The following is a 16,813-nucleotide window of genomic DNA, read 5'->3' on the forward strand; positions in this document are numbered from 1 at the left end:
TTTTTTTTTACCCCTTTCTTCATCTATTTCACTTCTTATATTCCACATATGAGTGAAATCATATGGTATGAGTCTTTCTCTAATTGACTATTTTGTTTAACATAATATTCTCTAGTTCCATCCATGTCATTGCAAATGGCAAGATTTCATTCTTTTTGAAATGTGTGTGTGTATATATGTGTGTGTATTTTATATATATATAAAACCTCTTCTTTATATATAATATATATATAATATATAACTATACATAGTTATATATTTATATATATTAATATTTATATATTATATATAACTATGTATATAACTATATATTATATTATAATTGTAATATATAATATAATATATATGATATAATATACATATATATATAACCTCTTCTTTATCCACTCATCAATCGATGGACACTTGGGTTGTTTCCATAATTTGGCTAATGTAGATAATGCTGCCATAAACATAGGTGTGCACGTATCCTTTTGAATTAGTATCTTTTTATTCTTTGAGTAAATACCTAGTAGTGCAATTGCTGCATCATAGTGTAGTTAGTTCTATTTTTAACTTTCTAAGGAACTTCCATATTGTTTTCCACAGTGGTTGTAGCAGTTTGCATTCCCACCAACAGCGCAAGAGGGTTTCACTTTCTCTACATCCTCGCCAATACCTGTTGTTTCCTGTGCTGTTGATTTTAGCCATTCTGACAGGTGTGAGGTGATATCTCATTATAGTTTTGATTTGTATTTCCCTGATGAAGAGTGATGTTGGGCATCTTTTCATGTGTCTATTGGTCATCAGGATGTCTTTGAAAAAATGTCTATTCATGTCTTCTGACCATTTTTAATCAGATCATTCAGTTTTGGGGTGTTGAGTTTTGTAAGTTCTTTTTATATTTTGGATACTAACCCTTTATCAGATAAGTCATTTGCAAATATCTTCTCCCACTCCATAGGTTGCCTTTTAGTTTTGTTGATTTACTTCACTGTGCAGGAGCTTTTTACTTTGATGAAGTCCAAATAGTTTATTTTTTCTTTTGTTTCCCTTGCCTCAGGAGACATAACTAGAAAGAAGTTGCTACAGCTGATGTCAAAGAGATTACTGCCTGCGTGCTCCTCTAGGGTTTTGATGGTTTCCTGTCTCACATTTAGGTCTTTCATCCATTTTGAATTTATTTTTGTGTATAGTGGGCTGTCCAGTTTTCCCAACATCATTTGTTGAAGAGACTGTCTTTCTCCCATTGGATATTCGTTCCTGCTTTGTCAAAGATTAACTGACCATATTAATTGTGGGTTCATTTCTGGGTTTTCTATTCTGTATCACTGATCTATGTGTCTGTTTTTGTGCCAGTAACATAATGTTTTGAAGAATACCGTTTTGTAATATAACTTGAAGTCCAGAATTGTAATGCTGCTAGGTTTGCTTTTCTTCTTCAAGATTGCTTTGGCTATTCAGGGTCTTTTGTGGTTCTATACAAATTTTAGGATTATTTGTTTTAGCCCTGTAAAAAATGCTTGTGGCATTTTGATAGGGATTACATTAAAATTGTAGATTGCTTTGGGTACTATAGACATTTTAACAATATTTATTTTTCCAATCCATGACCGTGGAATGTTTTTCCATTTCTTTGTGCCCTCTTCAATTTCTTTCATCAGTATCTCACAGTTTTCAGAGTACAGGTCTTTCACCTCTTTCGTTAGATTTATTCCTAGGTATATTATTGTTCTGGGTGCAACTGTAAATGTTATTGATTCCTTAGTTTCTCTTTCTGTTGCTTCATAATTGGTGTATAGAAATGAAACAGATGTCTCTACATTGATTTTGTATCCTGTGGCTTTACTGAATTAGTTTATTGGTTCTAGCAATTTTTGGTGGAGTATTTCAGGTTCTCTATATAGAGTATCATGTTATCTGCAAATAGCAAAAGTTTGACTTCTTCCTTGCCAATTTGGATGCCTTTTATTTCTTTTTTGTTGTCTGACTGCTGAAGCTAGGACTTCCAGTACTATGTTAAATAACAGTGGTTAAAGTGGACATCCCTGTCTTGTTCCTAACCATAGAGGAAAAGCTCTCAGTTTTTCCACATTGAGGATGATATTAGCTGTGGTTTTTCCATATATAGACTTTATGATGTTGAGATATGTTCCTACTAAATCTATTTGTTACGGGTTTTTATCATGAATGGATGTTGTACTTTGTTAAAGGCTTTTTCTGCGAGTGAGGAGTTAAGATGGCGGAGGAGTAGGGGACGCATTTTTCAGCTGGTCTCCTAAGTCGAGATGGATAGGTACCAGACCATCCTGAACATCCATGGAATTAGCCGGAGACGCAGAAAGATACATCTGGATCTCTACAAATGAACATCTCCATCGCTGATTATTGAGGTACGAAGTGGGGAGCCGTGAATCCACGCAGAGATAAGGGAAGATAAACGGAAGGGGGAGGGAGCCGCCGCATTCGGGAGCCAGGAAGCGGTAGCCACCAGCTCAGGGGAGCGGGCTGACTCGTGGACCGGCACCCGCAAGAGAGCAGACTGAGACCGTGAGCCGGAGATGTGCGCGACCAGACTGAAAACCGGAGTTCCGGAGTGCACGAACCACACTGAGACGGAGCTCCAGAGCGCGCGGGGGCGGCTGGTGGTGTTATAAACACAAAGGAGAGAGACTTGCTGGCCCTGGAAGTGAGGGCTGGGACGCCAGGTGTGGGGCGCACATCCCGGGATGCTGCAGGGTTTAGCAGCACAAACAGAAAGAGAGTTAAAGTGGCCAGAAGACCCCAGTGGAGAGCAGTATGCGATCCCTATGTTCTGAGACAGAGGCTGGGATTCGGCTACTGCTGCTCTGACTCTCAGAAGAGGCAAAACAAACCACCAGGGAAAGCCACCAGAGATCAAATACTGGCTCACAGTGTGCCCATCCCCAACCCCCCTCGCAGGGGACATGGAGACTCTACCCAAACAGGGTTGTGTCAGTATCAATGTGGCAGACCCCTACCCCAGAAGGCAGGCTGAAAAAATCAAGAAGCCCACATCCCTAAGGTCCCTATAAAACAAGTGCACACAGCATGGGTCCTGGTCAATAATTTCGGCTCTGGACAACCCCGCAACCTCTCCTCATCAGAATGACGAGAAGGAGAAATCCCCCCAGCAAAGAAAAGACAATGAATCTGTGGCCTCTGCCACAGAACTAATGGATATGGATATAACCAAATTATCAGAAATGGAATTCAGAGTAACAATGGTCAAGTAGATGTGTAGACTTGAAAAAAGTATTAACAAAAATGTTAATGAGAATATAGAATATCTAAGGGCGGAAATGAAAACAAATGTGGCAGAAAGTAAAAATTCTATGAACCAAATGCAGTCAGAACTAGAGGCTCTGACAACCAGGGTGAATGAGGCAGAAGAACGTATCAGCAAATTGGAGGATGGGTTAGTACAAGAGAAAGCTAAAACAGAAACTTGGCTCAAAAAAATCCAATCTCAAGAATGTAGGTTACCGGAGATTACTGACTCAACAAAACGTTCCAATGTCAGAATCATTGGCATCCTCGAGGAGGTGGAGAAAAACAGAGGTCTAGAAGAGATATTTGAACAAATTGTAGCTGAAAACTTCCCTAATCTAGCAAAGGAAACAAGCATTCGTGTCCAAGAGGCAGAGAGGACCCCTCCCAAGCTCAACCACGACAAACCTACGCCACGGCACGTCATAGCGCAATTCGCAAATATTAGATCCAAGGATACAGCACTGAAAGCAGCCAGGGCAAAGAAATTTCTCAAGTACCAAGGCAAAGGTATTAGAATTATGTCAGACCTGTCTACACAGACCTGGAATGAGAGAAAGGGTTGGGGGGCATTTTTAAAGCTCCTTCAGAGAAAAACATGCAGTCAAGGATCCTTTATCCAGCAAGACTGTCATTCAGAACTGATGGAGAGATAAAGACCTTCCAGAATCACCAGTCACTGACCAATTTCGTAACCACGAAACCAGCCCTACAGGAGATATTAAGAGGGGTTCTATAAAAGTAAAAAGGCTCCAAGAGTGATACAGAACAGAAAGTCACAATCTCTAGAAACAAAGACTTTACAGGCAACATGGCATCATTAAAATCATATCTCTAAATAATCAGTCTCAATGTAAATGGCCTAAATGGTCCCATAAAAAGCCACAGGGTTGCAGACTGGATAAAAAGACATGACCCATCCATTTGCTGTCTAGAAGAGACTTATTTTGAACCTAAAGATACATTCAGACTGAAAGTAAAGGAATGGAAAACCATCTTTAGGCCAATGGACCTTCAAAGAAAGCTGGAGTAGCAATTCTCATATTAGACAGATTGGATTTTAAACTAAAGACTGTAGTTAGAGATACAGAAGGACACTATATTATTCTAAAGGATGTATCCAACAAGTGGATATGACAATTATAAATATCTATGCCCCCAACAGGGGAGCAGCAACATACACAAGCCAACTCTTAACCGGAATAAAGAGACATACAGATAAAAATACATTAACAGTAGGGGACCTCAACACTCCACAATCAGCAATAGATAGATCACCTAAGCAGAAAATCAACAAAGAAACAGGAGCTTTGAATGCCATACTGGACCAGCTGGACCTCATAGATATATATAGAACACTACACCCCAGAACCAAAGAATACTCATTCAATTCTAATGCCCACGGAACATTCTCAAGAATAGACTATGTTCTGGGCCACAAAACAGGTCTCAACTGATACCAAAAGACAGAAATTATTCCCTGCATATTCTCAGACCACAACACTTTGAAAAAGGAACTCAACCACAAGGAAAAATTTGGAAGAAACTCAAACACTTGGACACTAAGAACCATCCTGCTCAAGAATGATTCAATAAATGAGGAAATCAAAAATCAATTTAAACAATTTATGGAGACCAATGAGAATGAAAACACACTGGTCAAAAACCTATAGGACACTGCAAAGGCAGTCCTAAGGGGAAAATACATAGCCATCCAAGCCTCACTCAAAAGAATAGAAAAATCTAAAATGCAGTTTTTATATTCTCACCTCAAGAAGCTGGAGCAGCAAGAGAGGGACAGGCCTAATCCACACAAGAGGAGGCAGCTGTCCAAGATTAGAGCAGAAATCAATGAATTAGAAACCAGGAGCACAGCAGAACAGATCAACAGAACTAGAAGCTGATTCTTTGAAAGAATTAATAAAATAGAAAAAACACTGGCAAGACTTATCCCAAAGAATAGAGAAAGGACCCAAATTAATAAAATTATGAATGAAAAGGGAGAGGTCACAACCAACACCAATGAAATAGGAAGGATTATTAGAATCTTTTATCAACAGCTTTATGCCAATAAATTAAGCAACCTGGAAGAGATGGAGACCTGCCTGGAAACCTATAAACTACCAAGACTGAAAAAGGAAGAAATTGATTTTTTAAACAGACCAATTAATTATGAAGAGATTGAAAGAGTGATTAAAAACCTTCGAAAAAACAAAACGCCAGGGCCTGATGGATTTCCCAGGGAATTCTACCAAACATTCAAAGAAGAAATAATACCTATTCTCCTAAAGCTATTTCAAAAAATAGAAACAAAAGGAAAGCTACCAAACTCACTCTATGAGGCCAATATTACCTTGATCCCCAAAGCAGGCAAAGACCCCATCAAAAAGGAGAATTACAGACCGATACCCCTGATGAATATGGACGCCAAAATTCTCAACAAGATGCTAGCTAATTGGATCCAACAGTACATTAAAAGGATTATCCATCATGACCAAATGGGATGCATCCCTGGGATGCAAGGGTGGTTCAACATTTGCAAATCGATCAGTGTGATAGATCATATCAACAAGAAAAAAGTCAAGAACCATTTGATCCTCTCAATAGATGCAGAAAAAGCATTTGACAAAATACAGCATCGTTTCCTGATTAAAACCCTTCAGAGTGTAGGGATAGAGGGTACATTCCTCAATCTCATAAAAACCATCTATGAAAAGCCTACAGCAAATATCATTCTCAATGGGGAAAAGCTAGAAGCCTTTCCCTTAAGATCAGGAACATGACAAGGATGCCCACTCTTGCCACTATCATTCAACATAGTACTAGAAGTCCTTGCAACAGCAATCAGACAACAAAAAGGGATAAAAGGTATCCAAATTAGCAAAGAAGTCAAAATGTCTCTCTTTGCAGCTGACATGATACTCATTATGGAAAACCTAAAAGAATCCACTCCCAAACTATTAGAAGTTATAGAGCAATTCAGTAATGTGGTGGGATACAAAATCAATGCTCAGAAATCAGTTGCATTTCTATACACAAACAATTAGACTGAAGAAAGAGAAATTAGGGAATATATCACATTTACAATAACACCAAAAATCATACATTATCTTGGAATTAACTTAACAAGAGACGTAAAGGATCTATATTCTAGAAACTACAAATCACTCTTGAAAGACATTGAAGAAGACACAAAAAGATGGAAAAATATTCCATGCTCATGGATCGGAAGAATTAACACAGTTAAAATGTCCATGCTACCCAGAGCAATCTACACTTTCAATGCCATCCTAATCGAAATACCAATGACATTTTTCAAAGAACTGGAACAAATAGCTCTTAAATTTGTGTGGAACTAGAAAAGGCCACGAATTGCCAAGGAATTGTTGAAAAGGAAAAAGAAAGCTGGGGGCATCACAATGCCGGATTTCAGGTTGTACTACAAAGCTGTGATCACAAAGACAGCATGGTACTGGCACAAAAACAACACATAGACCAATGGAACAGAATAGAGAATCCAGAAATGGACCCTTGGCTCTTTGGGCAAGTAATCTTTGACAAAGCAGGAAAAAACATCTGGTGGAAAAAAGACAGTCTCTTCAACAAATGGTGCTGGGAAAACTAGACAGCTACATGCAAAAGAATGAAACCTGACCACTCTCTCACACCATACACAAAGATAAACTCCAAATGGATGAAAGACCTCAATGTGAGACAGGAATTCATCAAAATCCTAGAGGAGAACATAGGCAACAACCTCTATGACATCGGCCAGAGCAACTTTTTTCATGACACATCTCCAAAGGCAAGAGAAACAAAAGGTAACATGAACTTGTGGGACTTCATCAAGATAAAAAGCTTCTGCACAGCCAAGGAAACAGTCAAAAAAACTAAGAGGCAGCTCATGGAATGGGAGAATATATTTGCAAATGACACTACAGATAAAAGACTGGTATCCAAGATCTACAAAGAACTTCTCAAACTCAATACACAAGAAACAAATAAACAAATCATAAAATGGGCGGAAGACATGAACAGACACTTTTCCAATGAAGACATCCAAATGGCTAACAGACACGTGAAAAGGATTTAGATCCTTTTTAGCCATCAGGAAAATTCAAATCAGACACGTGAAAAGGATTTAGATCCTTATTAGCCATCAGGAAAATTCAAATCAGACATGTGAAAAGGATTTAGATCCTTATTAGCCATCAGGAAAATTCAAATCAAAACCACACTAAGATACCACCTTACGCCAGTTAGAATGGCAAAAATAGACAAGGCAAGAAACAACAATTGTTGGAGAGGATGAGGAGAAAGGGGATCCCTCCTACATTGTTGGTGGGAAGGCAAGTTGGTACAGCCACTCTGGAAAACAGTTTGGAGGTCCCTTGAAAAGTTAAAAATTGAGCTACGCCATGATCCAGCCATTGCACTCCTGGCTATTTACCCCAGAGATACAGATGTAGTGAAGAGAAGGGCCATATGCACCCCAACGTTCATAGCAGCAGTGTCCAGAATAGCTAAATTGTGGAAGGAGCCGAGATGCCCTTCAACAGATGAATGGATTAAGAAGATGTGGTCCTTATATAGAATGGAATATTACTCAGCTATCAGAAAGAACGATTTCTCAACATTTGCTACAACATGGATGGCACTGGGGGAGATAATGCTAAGTGAAATAAGTCAAGCACAGAAAGACAATTATCATATGGTTTCTCTCATCTATGGAACATAAGAAGTAGGAAGATCGGTAGGAGAAGAAAGGGATAAAGAAAGAGGGGGTAATCAGAAGGGGGAATGAAGCATGAGAGACTATGGACTCTGAGAAACAAACTGAGGGCTTCAGATTGGTGGGGGTGGGGCAATGGGATAAGCTGGTGATGGGTAGTAAGGAGGGCACGTATTGCATGGTGCACTGGGTGTTATACACAACTAATGAGTCATGGAACTTTACATCAAAAACCAGGGATGTACTGTATGGTGACTAACATAATATAATATAAAAATATTAAAAAAATAAAAAAATGGAAAAAGCGGCTTTTTCTGCATCTACTGAAGGGATCATATAGTTCTTAACCTATTTTTTATTTTTTTAACTTTTAAAAAATATTTTATATTTATTTGTCAGAGAAAGAGAGAGAGAACACAAGCAGGGGGAGCAGCAAGCAGGGAGAGATGCAGGCTCCGTGCTGAGCAAGGAGCCAGATTATAAACAAAATGTGGTATTTATCCATATAATGGAATGCATTCAACCACAGAAAGAATAAAGTACTGATATATGCTGCAACATGGATGAACCTTAAAATATTCCGTTAAGTGAAAGAAATCAGACACAAAAGGCCAAATATGGTATGATTTCATTTATGTGTAATGTCCAGAATAGGAAAATCCATAGACAGAAAGTAGGTAAGTGATTACCATAATTTATATGTAAATTATATGTCAATAAAAATAAAATTAAGGATGTTTGAGAAAGATAGGATTTAAATAAAAGTATAACTTAGGAAAAAAGACAATGTGAAAAGGCAACATATATTCAGGCTCTGATGTAACAAGTTTATGATCTTTGGTAAATTACATAAGAGGAGGTTAACAGTAGGGGGACAGAAGGGAGGTTAATCCTTATGTATATTTTATTACTGGTCAAATGTCTGATCTGGTGAAAGAGTCTGGCTGGACTCTTCTAATATCAATCTAAAGAGTTGTTTGGGTGCTGAGTGCTGTCATTTATTATAAAGATGAAAAAAATGGTAACTTGCATTTGTAGTTTTCCTTGTTCTGATAATAACAGCTATCCCTCAATGGAAATTTATTATGTGCCAGATGTTTTAAGTAAATAATTTTGAATCTTTATAGAAAATCTGCAAAGTAACTATTATTTGTTCTTATTTTGCAGGTGATAAAACTTAGGCTCAGGTAGTTTAAGTCAGATGCCCAAGGCTACATAGCTACTTACATAGCAGAACCACATATGATCACTTATGCTACCATGACGCCTCCAAGTAGAGTTGCCAGATAAAATACAAGATGTTCAGTTAAATTTTAATTTTAGTATCAGATAAACCATATATAATTTTTAGTTTAAGTATATCTCACACAATATCCAAGTAGGCGTTGGGTATTGTGTGGGATATACTTATACTAAAAAAGTCATGTAATATTTGTGATACATTGATACTAAAAAATTATCCATGGTTTATATGAAATTCAGATTTAACTGGGCATCCAGTATTTTTATTTGATAAATCTGGCAATCTTATTTCCAAGACTGTTGATTTTTTATAAGCATCCTCTCATGGACTAAGAAACTGAATGATTATAAAAATATAAAAATAGCCCAAATTTAAGCCATATTTGAGAACAGAAATGTTGATACAGATCAGTGATAGGCATTATACGGCTCATGGACTTGAATCATACTATTTCTGTAGCAGCCATTATGTATTTCTTTCCTCTTTGTTTCTTGAAAATAGAGTAAAACTTAAAAAGCTTATATAAATATCTATACTGACACAATTGGGAGTAGAAGAAAATAAGTCAATAATTATTATTGAAGAATCACTAATGGAGAGATTTAGCATATGTGAAGTTTAAATTTCTCTACAAAAGGGGGGCTTGCAACTGGCACTACTAAGACAACATGAATGTAGATCTAGTAAATGATGAAACAGACCAAATAATGGCCCATCGGTTTACGTCCTAAATGTTTCAGGAATAGATTTAATAACAAAACAACTGCACAATTTGAAATGGCATGTGTAATCCTAAAGAGGCAAACACAAAAGAGGAAAATAATTTCTGTGGTTTGGTATTAATGAAAATGAATGAAGCATCTACAAAGGCATGTATTTTTCAAGCAACGCAGACTGTGGAGTAAGATTCTGGTCCTGATATCGCCATTTCCGCCTTCATGAAGAGGTCTCACGTGCTGAAAAGAAGACCCTATTTCTCTTGGGGTTTTTATTCTTTGGCTCTGGCTTCAGGAAATTGGAAAAGGGACACACTCTCTCCTTACGAAAAAAAGTTTATTTTATTTTATTTTTTGTTTTAAAGATTTATTTCAGAGAGAGAAAGAAAGAGAGCACACACGAGTCGGGGGAGGGGCAGAGGCAGAGAGAGAAGCAGACTCCCTGCTGCGCAGGCAGCCCCATGTGGGGCCTCCATCCCTGGACCCCGCGACCATGATCCAAGCCAAAGGCAGAAGCTCAACCTATTGAGCCACCCAGGCACCCCAAGGAAAAAATTTTAAAAGAGAAAGGGAAATCTTAACTGTGGTTTCATATCAACGATCTTTAGTTTTACTAGAGTGAAAGATAAGAAATTTCAAGACTCGAACTCTCCTAAAGATGTAAAAGCTCACGAGGAGAAAACTCCTTTGAGGGATGGGATGTATTCTTTTCATCCTAATTCTTAGAAAACAAAACCCAAAATAATTAAAAGAATAAAAGCAATAGGAGTAAATTTAAACTTAGGTTTTAAAAATCCCTTAAATAACTGACAGTGGTTAACAACACTTTATATTTGTCAAGCCTCACTAAACATTTTAAAACACTTAGTCATGAGTATTTAAACATCATTCTCAAGGAAGCATCAATCATAATTTCTTAGGGTTGGAAATGCCAACTGATTAGATTCTTTCAATGTACAGGACTGTATTCTTTTAAAAGGATGCTAATTGAGCAAGTGTCTTGGTGGTAACTTCATACAAGATAAATGTTTACCGAAAAAAAGTCTCAGTTTTACTGGCATATCTATTTTTCAAGAGTCAGTAAGAAGTACAATAGGGGCAAAATATAACAGAAAATGTCTCTAGGATTTACTGCAAAATATATTCACCAACCTAATTTTAAATCTCTCATTGAAATCTCTATTGCCTTGCTGAAAAATATGAATAAATTAAAAATCTTATTTCCCTTGCTGTGCATAATTAACAAATGAGACCTATGGACTAAAAATGTCATATGGAGAAGAAGTTCATGTAAATGCTAAGACCTCTCATTTATTCCAATTAAGCTTTAAGAAATGGATGAAAATGGTTCAGAAAATTCCAAGGGGTTCAGATGCCTGCTTCATTCATGTCAAGTCTATACAAAGCAAGCATTGTCCAATCTTGTTATGATACTTGAAAGCAAAAACCACCACCACCAAAACCACTCCTTCCTTCCATTGTCCTCAAAGGTTTACTAACCCACTAGTGACTGCAGAAGCACTTTGCAAGCACTGTGATCTGATATTTGAGGGACGGAGAAGTGAAACCATTAAGAAGGGAAATGAATCTTGGAGTGAGATAAACCTGGTTTCAATTCCAAGCTCCCATCACTTATCCTAAAAGCTATGTGTCCTTGAACAAGTTAGTTACCTCATCTCTTTGAGCTTTAGTTTCCACATCTGTAGAATGGAGATACTACTACTCAAATTACTTGGCTGGTAAATAGATTAGGGGAAATAATGTTTATATAAAACACTGAAGACAATGCCTGGTATAGGAGAAACGCTCAATACATGGTGGCATTTCTTATTAATAGAAATATCTCAAAGTTTGAACAGTAACAATTTGGTCATTAAGACACAAGTGACACGTGTTTGATCTATGACTAGAAGTGTAGCATATCTTGATAGTCTACCCTCATAAGCATACTGAACATGATTTTTTTAACTATACCATATTATTGGGATCCAAGGTAATTTTAAAAATCCATATATATGACTATCACTTGGCATTTATTAAAAAACAAAATTTATTCTTTTCTCCTTTAAGTTTTGGATCACCTTAGATACCTGTGTGAATATACTTGGCAAGACTTGCAATTCATTATAGTATTGAAAGCTGTATGAGACTAGAGTCACATAACCTTAAAAAATGTAAATTGGAAATGTCTTGGTGAACAAATTGGTAACGCTGGTTCCAGAGGCATACTGTGATCACATTGCTGAATATTTCTTCATTCATCAGGGATGTTAGAAAGATGTGCACATGATACTAAGTTAAATCATTTGGCAATAATATAAAGAAACCTGGTATGTATTATATTGAAAATCTTTCTATACACTAAACATGAGTCAGCAAGATATTATTTTTAATGAAAACTCAACGAAACACGTAAAATTCTCTCCACATTTTTTATCTTGAGTTGTCCTACCACCTGATTCTCTCTTGGCTTTAATTCAAACAGTGCTTTTCCTTCATTCTGTTTCCTCTTAACCACTTCTGAATATTAAATTGCAACTCTTAATTATCTCTTTTTAAAATAACACAAAGCACTTAAAATTTAAATTAAAGAATCACTGACATAGATACTGGTAAATTTCTATGTTTCCTAGATAAATATGATAATTCAAAGGCTTCATTTTTTTATGCATCTTACTGATAAAGTTCTAAAAATTCCTGACATGTAATTTTATTCTAAGGATAAAAATAATGAGAAAGAAGCCTATTTATTTTGTTTCTCTAAAATCAGGAACCATAATTCAAACATTTCAAGTGGAATAACATACTCTTGTAAACAAGAGATGGCCTTCAAGAGCTGAGAAATCTGGTTTAAATCCTAGCTAATGACTATCATGCTTTATCCCGTAGAGCCATTTACTCAATTGCACTAAGCCCCCTTTCCGGATCTTTGAAATACATGTACTTCATAGTGTTGGTTTGCAATTTAATGAGAAATTGCATATAAAGCCATTAAGTACAGTGGCTAGCACATAGAAAGTGTTCAATGAATAGAGGTGGTTATTATATTATTCCATAGTGGGCAATACCAATGTCCCATGCAATTCAGGATGTGTACTCCATTTCTACAAACTCAGGAGCATGCCCACATATGTGTGTACTGGGGAGAAGGAAGCATTCTTTTTGATATGGAAATCTTGCAATATCAGTTAAAAACAGGAAGAAATGAAACACACATACCCACAAACTTTGAACAAACAGGATTTGCCTTCCTGAGCCATGAGAAAAAAAGATTTAGATAGAATGAATGTGAAATTTTTGGGAAAATTTTTTGTGTTAATATACCATATCTGACAAATCTAAGAAACAAAAACATCATAGAATATTTTGCTATGTGGACTAATAATGAAATGCACACATCATCTTAGGGTTCAGCACACCTTATGGAACTACAGCATAAACTGAGGAATGAAGTATTCTAGAAGGCAATGGATTTCTTTCTTTTTTTTTTTTTTGGTGTTATTGTTTTGTTTAACATCTGAGCTTAGTTCTCTCATCAACCTGAGAAAATGAAGCACACACATACCCTAAAAAAAGGCCATTCGGCATCAAAATTAAAATTTGCTTTTATTTCTTTTGTGAATACTTACCTCAGAATGTGGTATTCACTTGGTCTGCCTAAAGGTTTATGGAAAGGTCAGGAGAATTAGCCTACAGTCAGTCTTTACTGTAGACCTTGCAAAGCTTTCTTATACTTTTACCATCTTTACCCATAAGAAGCTGCTAGTCCTGCTGGAAAACCATCTACTGGAGGATTTCAAATAGAAGATAAGATGAATGATATGACCTTTTTGCATTTGGGGGAGGGGGAGTGTCTCATTTAACTCCAGGCATAACAGGGGGCAAAATAGGTAGAAATGGAAACGTTATTCTGACCAGTGAACCAAGGTTATGGCAGCAATGTCCTTTCCCTGTCCAAGAGATGCCCTGGGCAAGACAATGAAAAGGAAATACAATTCTACATATGCCACCTTTTCGTCATCATGCAAAAAGATTTCCCTAAAACAATTCGCTTTCTGAAAATACAATAAGATAAAAACAGAGAGGGAGGCAAACCATAACAGACTCTTAATTATAGGAAACAAACTGAGGGTTGCTGGAGAGGAGGTGGGTGGGGGATGGGTTAACTGGGTGATGGGCATTAAGGAGGGCACTTGATATAATGATCACTGGGTGTTATATACAACTGATGAATCACTAAATTTTACCCCGAAACTAATAATTCACTATATATTAACTAAATTGAATTTAAATTAAAAAATCTTAAAAAATTCTCCTTCCTTCCCTTCTACTCTGCTTCATATAGATACCGAACACATTCTTTGTTTGAATTGTTTTGGCTGCCAGTGATACTTCTGCAATGTGTTGTGCTTGCTGCAACCAAGGATAAGAGTTTTTGGGAAAAACAAATCCCAATGTGTGTTACCACTAACTGATGTGTAACTTGGGCCAAGGTCCCTATTTGTTAGCACAACTGGGTGAAAATCCGAAAGAATACCAAAGGTAATAGTAAATCAAGACTCACATACACTTCCAGATCTTTCTCACTCCCATTTTAGAATGATCACGTCAGGTAACAAATGGGAAGATATAATGTGAGCCAAAATGAGATTTTCAGCATTGAACAAAGAACTGAACACTTAGATTATTACAGAAAAAACCCACAATAAGATGGCAGCAATGATTCATTAGATTTTTTCAACTGCAACTGGGGACAAATTAAGGCTTTCCATTAAAGAAAAGAAAGAACCCTACCCTTTAATTAACATCAGACAACATTAGATATTCCTTTTGCATAGTTTCACTGTGTTTAAAGGGCATATTGGATTGAAGGAGTCATGAGGAATGCTCAGGGCAAAGAATTTTTAGCTGCAGCAACTATAGTCTGAGAGTACCTCTGAAGAGTTTATCAGTACTATAATACGGATAAATATTTTCTTTACCAGAGATTTCCACATATGGTACAAATGACCTATAAAGTTTCTTTTATGCAAGATCTTATGAATACTTCAACAACCAATCAATTGTAACTGAGAAGTATAACTTTCTTTTTCACTAGGGTAATCAAAAGCTTGATTAGCTTGCTCAAATATTCAGTGTCTCAGTAACAGACACTGAACAAATGTATGGATGGTGTAGATGGATGTTAAAGTCATGCTTATTAACCTATATAAATATGGTATGAATCATAGATGTATAGACCATAGGTAACCTGCTAAACCAAATTAAACAAAATAGACATTTTCTGCCCTTTTAGATTCCTGAGATACTATATTCCTTCTTTCCTATAGACCAAAGTGTTTTCTCTCAATCTCCTTTCTAGGCTACACTTCTCTTTCCCAACCTTTGATTTTCCCTTTCCCCTAAAGCCCTATCCTTATCTCCTTCCCCCTTCTTCCTTCTTCCTCCTTTCTCTCTATCAGTCAGAGAATCCATCTATTTTTTTTTAAAGATTTTATTTATTTATTCGACAGAGATAGAGACAGCCAGCCAGAGAGCGAACACAAGCAGGGGGAGTGGGAGAGGAAGAAGCAGGCTCATAGCGGAGGAGCCTGATGTGGGGCTCGATCCCAGAACGCCGGGATCACGCCCTGAGCCGAAGGCAGACACTTAACCGCTGTGCCACCCAGGCGCCCCGAGAATCCATCTATTCTTACTCAGAGGTGAAGAAAAAGAGCTCTTCCAATAGCCTGGAAGGCCTTACATGGTTTGGCCCTCCGCTACCTCTCTGACCTCATCTTCTCCTCGGTCGTTCTATTAACAAACCCAGGTCTCCTTCCTTCAGCAACTTTACACTTGTGATCTCTCTGCTCTTAGCACCATCAAGTCTGCTTAAATGTCTCATTAGTGAGGCCTCCCCTGATCACCTTACATAAAATAACCCCCAATATACTTCCTAGCTCCCTCTTTCCTACTGTAGCCTTCATAACACAAAAGGTCAAAACCTAGATGAACTTTAGATACTCTACATATTTTCCAAGAATTAGCAGCCAGAGCTAGTCTATTTACATAATAATAGTTTCCAGCCTGGGCATTCTCAAAACATTAAATTACTAAGAACATCTCTACACATAGTTCTCTACACACCTCATATTTCTTTATCGTAGAGAATATTAGTAGCCTTGAAAAAAACATTATCTACCTTTGAGTGGTGGTTTTCTTCCTAATCATCCATAGGTTATGGTTCACTGGCCTCTACACTTATTTTCTTAAAAATGCCAGTGCTTAGTGTTTCTGAGGTCTGGTATCCATGACATTTGTCACGCTGACACAGCTCAACACTCTGCAGTGAAAATTCATTTATGTAGAGATAAGTATTTACACAGGACCTCTGAAGTTAAACGAAAAGATGTGTTCTAATTTTAAAAATGAGATCTTTGTTTTGAATGAGATATTTGCACAAACATTAGTAATACAGGCTACAATCACTAGTAATACATAGGTTTTCCAGTAATCTTCCAGTTTAAGACAAAACCATCTTGGGTTCTGTTGGAAGGCTTATACGAAAAGTTCCTTGAGTTTATTTGTATAAATGACTTCATTTTGGCAGAGAGGACACTTATAGAAGAAACTGATCTGCTGCAGGTGAGGGAGCCAGTTAAATGAATTCTAGTACATGTTCACTGAAGTAGCCCTCTTATAGTCAGTATAACCAGCTTACTGTTCAGCCTCCTTAGGAAACAAATAAAAAATTAATGCATCTTTCCAGTGCTGTGTATATCTGGAGGTTTGACAGATGAACAGATCTTTGCACACCAGCGCAGTCATGAAGAGAATCTCATGGGTAAATTATTAAAAATGAGAAGAAAGAAA

At 37.0% G+C, this 16,813-nt stretch overlaps 1 protein-coding gene across 3 annotated transcripts in view; it reads right to left on the reverse strand.

Annotated features, from left to right (window-relative positions):
- Positions 1 to 16,813, reverse strand: part of DIAPH2 (diaphanous related formin 2) — a 988,957-nt gene that overhangs the window by 193,600 nt on the left and 778,544 nt on the right. The gene's annotated exons all lie outside the window — the stretch shown is intronic.

Source organism: Ursus americanus, chromosome X, assembly GCF_024610735.1.
Source record: "Ursus americanus isolate L20-20 chromosome X, mUrsAme1.1.p, whole genome shotgun sequence".
Lineage (NCBI taxonomy): Eukaryota > Metazoa > Chordata > Mammalia > Carnivora > Ursidae > Ursus > Ursus americanus.